Below are 10,407 nucleotides of genomic sequence, written 5' to 3' on the forward strand. Positions count from 1 at the left end.
TTCTGCCTCCATGCTCTCAAGAAGGGAGTTTCCCATCTTATAAGTGTGCTGCTGGCTATTACTGCCCAGGTGCAGCACCCTGCACTTGTCAGTATTGAAACACATCCTGTTTTTGTTAGCCCACCCCTGTAACCTATCCAGGTCTTGCTCTAGTCTTTCCCTCCCTACTAGCATGCTCACGTCACGCCCAATTTTGGTATCATCAGCAAATTTAAACAGGTTGCTTTTCACCCCGTCGTCCAAATCACTGATAAAGAAATTGAACAGTGCGGGCCCAAGGACTGAGCCCTGGGGGACTCTGCTGCCCACTTCCCCCCAGGTCGAATATGACCCGTCCACCACCACCATCTGAGTACGACCCTTCAGCCAATCTGCAATCCATCTGACTGTGTAGGCATCAGTGCCACAGTCGCCTAGTTTTTTTAATGAGGATATTGTTGTAAAGTGAACTAGTTGGGGAGCTTAGGGGGGCTTTTCTTTCTTCTACAAAATAATATCTTGTTCCATTAACCCCCTGAATTTGAGCTTGGTTCCTGTTTCTCTACATGGGCAGTAAATTGACAGGGAAATGAAATTGACTTTCTATTTTCACTTCACTATTCTGTGCAGTGTATCATTGTGACTGTGCAGTGTATCATTGAACAAGGGACAAGGATAACTCTAAAAGCTGAGTGAGCCATTTTCCAGTACAGAAGAGAAATGATCCTTAAGACAGGATTTAATTAATTTATCTTATCTTTAAGACAAGATATAGCCCCCCCAGCACACACAAACACATATATGGAGTTACCATGAGAACAGTGGGATTCTGTTGCAAACTCCAAATGTAAAAAAGAAAATCACCATTTCCAGTGATGGGTCAAAATAAGAAGTAAAGCAAAGTTAGCTGTCTATTTTGCAGAACACTGATTTGTCCCAGGATCCTTGTTTCTGCTGCTGTTGCCTCGAAGGTTTTCAGAGACAGTAAGAGGAAAGGCATTATATGTGGCTGTAGACCTCTTTTCCTTTCACGTTGTTTTTTACTGGGAAGGGAAGAAACCCAGAGAAAGTGCTTCTGTTCCACCAAGATCACAGCTATGCTATTCCAAGACTTCAAAGCTGACTCGTGATGGTAAAAAAAATAAGTCTGTACCTTTTTCCTGTTTTTTATGGTGTAAGATAGCCTGAAATAAAATAAAGTAGCAGTCAGGTAACAGGGGCTGATTTATCTTTTCCTTTAGAAATAAATTAGGTCTATCTCTTAACATCTTTGGACAGTGGCAGGATTGCACAGTGGCAGTATTGTAGCCAACGAGGTTAATCCAAGGTGTGATTATTGCTAATTGAAAACTCTTCCTGAGATTGAAAGCTGAACATCTGAGTTAGGAAAGCACAATTATACTGTTTAAGGAGATAGAACTGCCAGGGGCTTCTCAAGGCCACCAAGTCTAACCACTTTTGTGCACAGGCAACTATTTTCCCAGAGTCATAGAATCATAGAAAATGAGGGTTGGAAGGGACCTCAGGAGATCATCTAGTCCAACCCCCTGCTCAGAGCAGGACCATTCTCAATGAAATCATCCCAGCCAGGGCTTTCTCTAGCCAGGCCTTAAAAACCAGTCACTTGGACTGAGACATATGTAAAGGCAATGATTAAGACTCTTCAAAAATATTTATGTTTGTTTAATACTGAATTCCAAAGACTAACTTTGTAATCATGGTTTCTCTTACCAAAACTTCTGGCAATGGGACAGAAATGCAATTTTATCTTTGAAGCAGGGTGTTCCTTAGGCTCCCTGCCAATGTAATTGGCTTATTCATATCCTTCCCTACTGATTACCTCAGGGCACCCTACATCCCTACAAGGCCTATAAACTCTGATGATTTCAGTGCATGAAACTCATAAATATTGTTCTGGAACTGGCATGGTCCTTACAGCTTTCTACCCTCAAACTAATTATTGCTGTCAAAACTGCCCAATACATTCGCACCCTTTCCTTCAATCTCACATTGTAAAAATAGGGGAGGCTCCTAAAGAGCAATGGGGAAATTAATCTTTTCCTTCCACTGGGTGCTAGGAAAATATCCTCCAGGAACTTTGCATAGGAAGCTCTGGGCCACTATGTTTGCCTTTCAGTTTTGGGTTTCCAACATTCTCAGCAAGAATCCTTCAACCAGGCCATTCTTCTGTATTATATATGGGCCATTCAGGTCACCCCCAGTGGCCAGGACCAGGTCCAGCAAGGCGTTACCCCTAGTGGGTCTGTGCACCTCCTGGATAAGGTGAAGGTCCTGTAATACAGCCAGGAACCTACGCACGTGGTCAGACCTGGCTGCCTGCTCCTCTCAGCAAATGTCTGGGTAGTTTAGGTCACCCATGACAATGACATCCCTTGACCTAACCGCCTCCATAAGCTGACCGGAGAAGTCCCAGTCCATCTCTTCCCCCTGGTTGGGTGGTCTGTAGTCAACACCCACCGTAAGGTCCCTTTTGCCATGCCCCCCTTCTAGTTTGACCCACAGTGTCTCTGCCCGACCCTCCTCTAACCCGAAGCTAATCTTTGATGATGTGAGTGTCGCGGGCATCTCCCCAGATGAATGGCCAGGCCACAGTGAAATGGCAGAATGCTAGGCCATTACACGGGCCTCTGGACAGGTGACCCCGTCACGCTCATGAGGCAGGGAAGTCAACCGCCTCGAACTGCCAACGAAGCAGGAAGGAAATTGCAACATAACTGGCTAAGCAGAAAACAATGAGGGGACTGTGGTGAGGAAGGGGCTATTGACGAGTGAAAACAGAATGCTGGCAGGAAGGTAGCACAATTGGCCCGTAAAGATAAGTAAAAAAGAGTGAAGGTATAAAAGGGTAGAGCCACGAGGCCCTGACGGGGGAAGTTTGAACCGTAACTTCAAGCACCAAAGGGCCCGCTGCCTCGGGTAGTTCTTGAGGCCTCCGCAAAGAGACTAACGTTCCCAGCCATGAAGCCGCTCCTTTTGTTTGCTGTAGTGGTAAGCATGCACGTAAGACTGTAGTCATTTATGTTTGTATTTGTCTGTCTTTCCTGTAAAAGACATGAGCCGTTGACCAAGTCTGGATCTAGGGTCTTGGCTAGCCGCACCAAGGTCATCCACGATCTTGAAAGCAAGGGGCCTTGACCTGAACCCCGTAACCCAACAGACGTAATTTCCCTTTTAGCTGTTTATAGCTATTTTGATTGATTATGTTTTGATTGTTAAATGACCTTTTAAGAAATATGAGCCATTGACCAGGTCTGAGACTAGGGCCCTGGCCAGCCACACCAAAACCACTCGTGGTTTTGAAAGCAAGGGGCCTTGACTCGAACCTCGTGACCCAATGGACATCACTCCCCAGCTTTGATTGTTTGATTATTGTGTGTTGTCATAGATTAGTATTATATAAGAAATCATTTGCTTGAGTTGTCAATATTTTATAAGTTAAAGCCAAATAAATATTGCATATTAATCATAAACTGTGTCCTCACTGGTGTCCAGCCCACCGACCTAGCCACAACTGGGCATTTTCAACCTAGTGCGACAGTGAGATGCTCTTTGACATACAGCGCAACCCTCCCACATTTTCCCTCTGTCCTGTCCCTTCTATATAGGGTGTATCCCCGAATGCCCACCACCCAGTCGTGCGTAGGGTCCCACCAGGTTTCTGTGAGCCCTACTAAGTCTGGATTCTTACTCGCAATCAGGAGGCACAGTTCCTCCTGCTTGCTCCCCATACTACGAGCATTGGTTTAGAGGCACTTGAGGCCTCCTGAGGGTGCACACGCCTCCCCCCTACTCCCAGAACTGTTGTGGCCCCGTACTCCCAGGACGTTGTTGTTTACCTGGGCATCCCTTTCTCTTGTCACCCTGAATGCTGGCGAAGCATCCTCTTCACTCAGAGTGGCTCCTTCCCACAGCGAAGCTAATTTAAAGCCCACCGTACGAGATCAGCCAACCTAGAAGAAAAAATATGTTTGCCCTTAGGGGAGAGATGAAGCCCATCCCACCCCAGCCCCCCACCTAAAAGCCTTGCTGAAGTCCAGATACACTATAACCACAGCATTCCCTTCATCACCCAAGTAGTTATTTTGTCAAAGAAGGATATCAGGTTTGTTTGACATGATTTGTTTTTCATAAATCCATGCTGACTGCTTGCAGTCAGACTGTCCTCCTCCAGATGCTTGCAAATGACCTTCCTTAGGATACGCTTTAGTAACTTCCAGGTTATTGAGGTGAAGCTTACTGGTCTGTAGTTCCCTGGGTCCTCTTTCTTGCATTTTTTAAAGAGGGGAATTAAGTTAGACGTTTTCCAGTCCCCTGGTACCTAGCCTGTCTCCCATGACTTCATGAAGATCATTGCAAACGGCTCCAAGATCTTTTCTGCGAGTTGCTTCAGGACCCTGGGATGAAGTTCATCTGGCCCTGCGGACTTGAATTCATTCAGACCCAACAAAATCTCTCTGACAGTCTTCTTTGTTATCTCCTCCCTCAGTTTGCCCCCTTTCTTATCCAGATAATCCGTGTTAAGTGTCTGGCAGTTTACATTTTTTGTGAAGACTGAGACAAAGTAGCTGTTGAGTAGCTCTGCCATCTTTGTATCTTAAGTAGGAGTTCCCCTGGACTGTTAACAGAGGATCCACAGCTGCTTTGGTCCTTCTTTTCTGGCCAACATACTTACAGAATCTCTTTTTATTGTCCTTAACCTCTTTTGCCAGTGCAGCTTGTTCTTTATCTTTGCCTTCCTGATTTTGTCCCTGCAGGTTCTTGTATTTTCTGGTATGAGTCATTGGTGACTTGACCATTCTTCCATTGCCTGTATGCATTCCTTTTGCATTCGAGACATTTTAGAAGCTCCTTATGTAGCTACATTGGTCTCTTGCTGTCTTTCTTGTGCTTCCACTGTGTCGGGACAGTTTCTTGTTGGGCTCCCAATACTGCGCCCTCTAGAAGCTCCCAGCCCTCCTGGGCACTTTTATCCTTCACTCTATCCTCCCATGACACCATGCATATTAGCTCCTTGAGTTGAATGAAATCTACCCTTTTTAAATCTAGCATCCTAATTTTGCTGACCTCATGCTTTCCAGGCCTCAGGATCTGGAATTCAATACAACTGTAGTCACTTCTTCTCAAGTTACCCATCACCTTCACTTCCTCCACCAGTTCTTCCCTGTTGGTCAGGACAAGACCCAAGATAGATGATCTCCTAGTTGTATTCCTTATTTACTGGAATAGAAAGTTGTCTTGCACACAAGTTAGGAACTGGCTTGATATTTTATGTTTGGCTGCACTGTTCTTCCAGCAGATGTCTGGAAAATGGACATCAGTACCAACCCATAGCTTTTGGATAGCTTTGTCACCTGCTTGAAGAGTGCCTCATCTCACTCATCTTCTTGATTAGGTGGCCTATAATAAATCCCCAGCATTATATTGGTGGTGTGTCTTTCATCTTTCATCTTCACCCAAATGCATTGTGCTTTGCCATCTTCTTCCTGAATCAGAGAACAAGTGTATGTGTTTTTGACATACAAGGTAACACCACAACCTTTTCTCCCAACCCCATCCTTCTAAAACAGAGTGTAACCCTCAGTGTTAACAGGCTAGTCTAAGGGCTGTCCCCACAGGTCTTGGTGATGCCAATCAGATCATTGTTCTTTTCACAGGCATGAATAGGAGCAGCTTCCATTCACTTCCACCAGTGCTGAATTTGACCTTATCATTTACATGAGAAATATTCCCCAGGCCAACTCAAGATGTATATATTTATCTCCAAGAAATAAACAAGGCAACCAAAGTTTCTTATTCATTCACGGACAAACAAGAGTTGAAAGTAGTTTGCCTGGCCACCTAAAACCCTTGACATTTTAGATTCTTTCCCCACCCATAGCATTAATACTTTATATACAACAGAATACTTTAAAGAACATAGTTTTAGTACATCCTTGGGGCACTCAAAGATATTTTCCACTGGAGGTTCACACAGAAAAATTGCCTGAGATTATGCCTTCGGGGGCAGATTACTAATATACCTTATTTAAGTCAATACCTTTCTCCTTGGGTTTTGCGTCCTTAAAGTATATTTAATAGGAACATTTCTTGCGTCTAAATCAATATATAAATGCCAGCTGGAAAGCATCTAGGAAAAACTCCACCCTCCTTTGCGTACCTTTGCATTTTGGCTTGTGAAACTATTTCCATGCTTACCAGCTCTCTCATAAAGACCTCCAAGCAGCAGCATTAATCTGTCTGACAGTGAGATTTATGCAAGGTTTTTAGTAACAACAAGTGGCCTTATACGGCAGTTATCACCATTCTGATATTTGCTCTTGCAGTCTCCTTAAAGTATAAACTACTGCTCTTTTTCACATTTTGTACCACTTTTATTACACATTTCTGTCATTCCAACTTCAGCAATCAGACACTTCTGTATCAGAGAAAACACCTGAAAGCTGGCTTGCTATTTTGCACAGACATTTGGAGTAAGATGTTAGTGACCTTTATATTAAAATCTACACATAACACTTTATCCACATATGCATGCAGTCAGTGCAGTTATCTATGAAAAATACCATGATGCATTTATATTTGGACATAATGATTTTCTATACAAAAGTTTCAGAAAACAGTACAGAAATTATGACAGCCTATGCCTGAAAATGTAAGTGAACTATATACTTTATGTAGTTGTTAATGCACAATACATCCACTGCCTATGAATGTGATATTAGGAATGAAAAAAATAGGTTCAGGTGTGAAGAAAGACTACAAATAGAAACAAACCTCCTTTCAATTAGAACATGTACAGCTTTTATAAATGATTATAGAGAAGTTTGCTCATATTGAATCTATTAAAAAAACCCGACAAAGCAGTAAAAAGACACAGATCCTACCAGAAATTTTCTATATATGCAGAGGTTTAGGAAAGTAGTGCATATCCAACATTAATAAATCAAATATGGTTAGCATGCAGTCCGGAAAAATCTGTACTCCAGATCCTCTGTACAAAATCAAAGAGCTGGCAGCCCTGAGGATTCTATTTCTTTGATCCACAATGAAAAGGATAATAAAGCTGTACATACTCAGCCTCCTCTAGTTTTCACTTTCTTCAAGGGAAGGAGTCATGCTGATTCTGGACTCCAAGCAAGGCCCTGCAGAATTTTGTTCTTACGCTTCCCCATGTATCAGACCCTGACTTTAAAAGAAGTCCTCAAACTTTTCTGTCTCTTTACTTAATTTAATCATTTATATTAATTGTGATTTCTTTAGTGCTCATCACCAGGGTATTTTGAATCCTTTCTCATTTCTCTTTTTAAAGGGGTCAGTTCTGGCCTTGATATCTCTGTTTTCTTTCAAAATCTGACTGAACAATTTGTGCTCCTCCATATTCGCTTCAAGGACAGAATGCTTCCTTTTGTCATGGTAATTCTTATTCTGAAATGTTTCAAACTTATAATCAAGTACAGAAATAAATTTGCTCTTGTTCATACCATTGCTGCTGGTTACACATTTCAGATAAGTACTAGAAACTATATTTTGAAGATGATAATACAGAAAAGAATGTGTAATATTTGCTTATTTTAGCTTAGCCAAGAGAAGCTGTTCGATTATTTTACTTGGAATTGATCTATGAGGATCCAACTTGCAACTGACCCTATGCCAATATTTTGTCACCAATATTTTGCCATTCATATCACAAAACAAGCTGACAGCTGTAATGGGTGTGGCTGCCCCAGCTATACTGGGGAAACCATAGCAAATAAAGCCATTGTGCTTTCTCACATACTTATGCACGGCCTTTGCTGGCTTGAAGCTATGTATGGAGAACCTTCTCCTGTTTCCACCAAAGTCAGTGGGAATTCTGGCATTGACTTAATTCCCAGTAAAGCAAAAAATGACCCAGAAGGAATATTTTCCCTTCTTTTTTCTTTTGTAATGGAAACCAGTGTGTCTTATATGGTTGTTCATCCATTCTACCCAACAATAAATACACAGCAGTGCTCCGAGGATCCAGTTCTGATAGGGAAGGAACCCATTGTACGGACACAGAGGAAGGCCTGGAGTACCAACAATCGGACAGTTTTGTACCCGTTGAGGATGCCAGTCATGGGTTGGCAGTTGACTGCTCTTGGCAGATGTGAAGATCTTTTCTCAAGGTTCCAAAGTCCCAAAAAATAGTGAATCCCATTGTTTGGTAACCAGTGTGAGCACTTAATTTACATGTTCTTTATGGCAAGGCGCAGAATTATGGAGATAGTACTAGAAGAGAGTACTAGAAGAGAGTACTCCTTTCTTCAAAGGAGCTAATTATTTAAAAGGGGGGGAAAGTTTATTAATATGCTGATTCTTATTCATGAATACAATTATTATTTCTCTAGTACCAGGCAGTAGCCATTCTCTTGCAGCCAGCCAGCTTTATACCTGTTTAGCTCTGTTGACATCAGTGAGGTTATAGCCTTTTACAAGCAATGAGAAATCAGAATCAGGCCTAAAAGCCCTTCTGAGGAGGCTCAGCATCTGAGGACAGAAAAGAACATGGCAAATATATGGAAGGCAGTCCATTCTAATACTGAGAGAGCCAGCACATCATTTTTGGCAGAAAGCAACTGACAAAAGCCAATTCCACAGCTAGTTTCTTGTTAGGGTTTTTGGGGGTTTTGTTTTTGGTTATGAAACAGGAACATTTTTATTATAAAGGACTGACACCTATTTTAGTGGAGGAATTTCAATTGGATAGACTTTGTGGGAGAAATAAATTTTCTGGAGAGATTTGAATGAGGCATTGGCAGATTTGGTTTACAAGTTGTCCCAGACATAAATAAAGGGCGGCATAAATGAAAGCACTTAGAGAAGAGTGTGAGGAGGTAAGGAAGGAAGTGATTAGTGGAAGGTATGGCTGGACCACAATGTGTGGGAGCAAAGACGTAAGCATTGATTAAGGCAGGAACAGAATTGCACACAGCCCTGAAGGTGAAGACAGAAGACTGAACATGATGAAGAAGAGACCAGTTAAAGAATTAAAATAGGAAATTGATGCAGCCTGACTGGTGGGCAAGAAAGCAAAATAGCAGCTGAATCTAAGAAAGAATCAGAAAGGAGAGAGGGAAGGAGGATGGTTTTATAGAATTATAATATTAACAGCAATTGAAACATATACAATGACCAAGCCTTGGACTGGGGCTTTGGTAGTAGGGATTTGAGGACAGAACAGGTGTTATAAAATAGGAACCAATACCAGTAAGCAACAGTTTATATGTGGTGGGAGAAAAGGAGTCAAACATGACACAGGTTATAAACCTGGGTGATTGGAAGCATGATAAAATTATCAGCAGTAATTAAGAAGGAAGGGGTAAGGGATTAGAGGAGTTTGAAGAAATGTTTGGGGTTTTTAATAACATAATAGGACAAACTGGTAGTGAAATATACTGTATATTGAGTGTCTCTGGGTTAAAACAATCAACAGATTTGGGACCAAGAAGGAATTTACCCCCAGAACAAATTGGCAAGGGCTGTTAGGATTTTCCTTCCTTCCTCTGTAGCATAAAGACATGATCCATTGCCTAGGATTTTCTGGGCACACTTTTCCTAACAAATTCCATGCAATTTTGGGGACTGAAGGTCTTGGCGCTCTTTGTCTTTCTTATTCTCTACCTGTGGCACTTGCTAGGCTCTAGGTTTTGTCTGTATTAAAGATCGATAGTTTGGCCTGAGGAATAAAGGGGACTTTGTGGTGTGTGGAAGGCAGGTAAGAGGATCATTTTCTGAAACCTTTTATAATAAAGGTCTATTACACCATTGCCTGCAATTGCAGGGCGCTGGATTCAGTGATCCTATGTTCAGAGGCAGACAGAAATAGGGAACTGCACAAAGGTGGATTTGGGAGTCACTGTACAGAGATGATATGGAGATGGTCTTGGTGGTTGTGAAACAGATCCCAGAGATAGGCTTGGAAAGAGAAGTGGATTCTGAAAATAAAGAGTTATCAGAAAGCAACAAAAAACAAGAAAAAGAAACTTGTGTAAGATTTCCTGAAAGAGAAGTAAGGGATGAGAAAAGAATCAGAATAACACAGTCTTAAAAGCCCATGGTTCTTTCTGTGCTCATTACATAAAAGATGGTTTAATAAAGGGGTAAATTTTCATTTCCCTTGCACTATGTTTACCTGAACAATATGTGTGTAAGCTATCATAATACTGTACAAAGAAACAAATTATATTTCTGACTGCTAACACTATGCCGGCCAAAGATCTGGATACTGAAGAGGTGCTCTTTCTGCTTCATGTACCAGGAGCAGCAATGAAGTTCTTGGGTTGATTAGTTAGCAAATTGGTTGGCATGGGAGACACTACCAAAATTCCTAGAGCTTGGCTCTCCTATATAGTAGCCAGCACTTTCAAGTCTTACTCTACCCTTAGTGAG

At 42.0% G+C, this 10,407-nt stretch overlaps 1 long non-coding RNA gene across 2 annotated transcripts in view; it reads right to left on the minus strand.

The window, feature by feature from the left end:
* Positions 1-10,184, minus strand: part of LOC109299881 — a 60,836-nt gene extending 50,652 nt beyond the window's left edge. For both annotated transcript variants that reach the window (XR_002098045.1, XR_002098044.1), the window contains exons 1-3: positions 8,410-10,184; positions 8,077-8,291; positions 3,837-3,950 (exon numbers count right to left, since the gene is read on the minus strand). This is a non-coding gene — a long non-coding RNA (uncharacterized LOC109299881). The remainder of the gene's footprint in view (positions 1-3,836; positions 3,951-8,076; positions 8,292-8,409) is intronic.
* Positions 10,185-10,407: the final 223 nt, after the last annotated feature.

The sequence above is a fragment of the Gavialis gangeticus genome, unplaced genomic scaffold (assembly GCF_001723915.1).
Source record: "Gavialis gangeticus isolate Ggan-Ray unplaced genomic scaffold, GavGan_comp1, whole genome shotgun sequence".
NCBI classification, from domain to species: domain Eukaryota; kingdom Metazoa; phylum Chordata; order Crocodylia; family Gavialidae; genus Gavialis; species Gavialis gangeticus.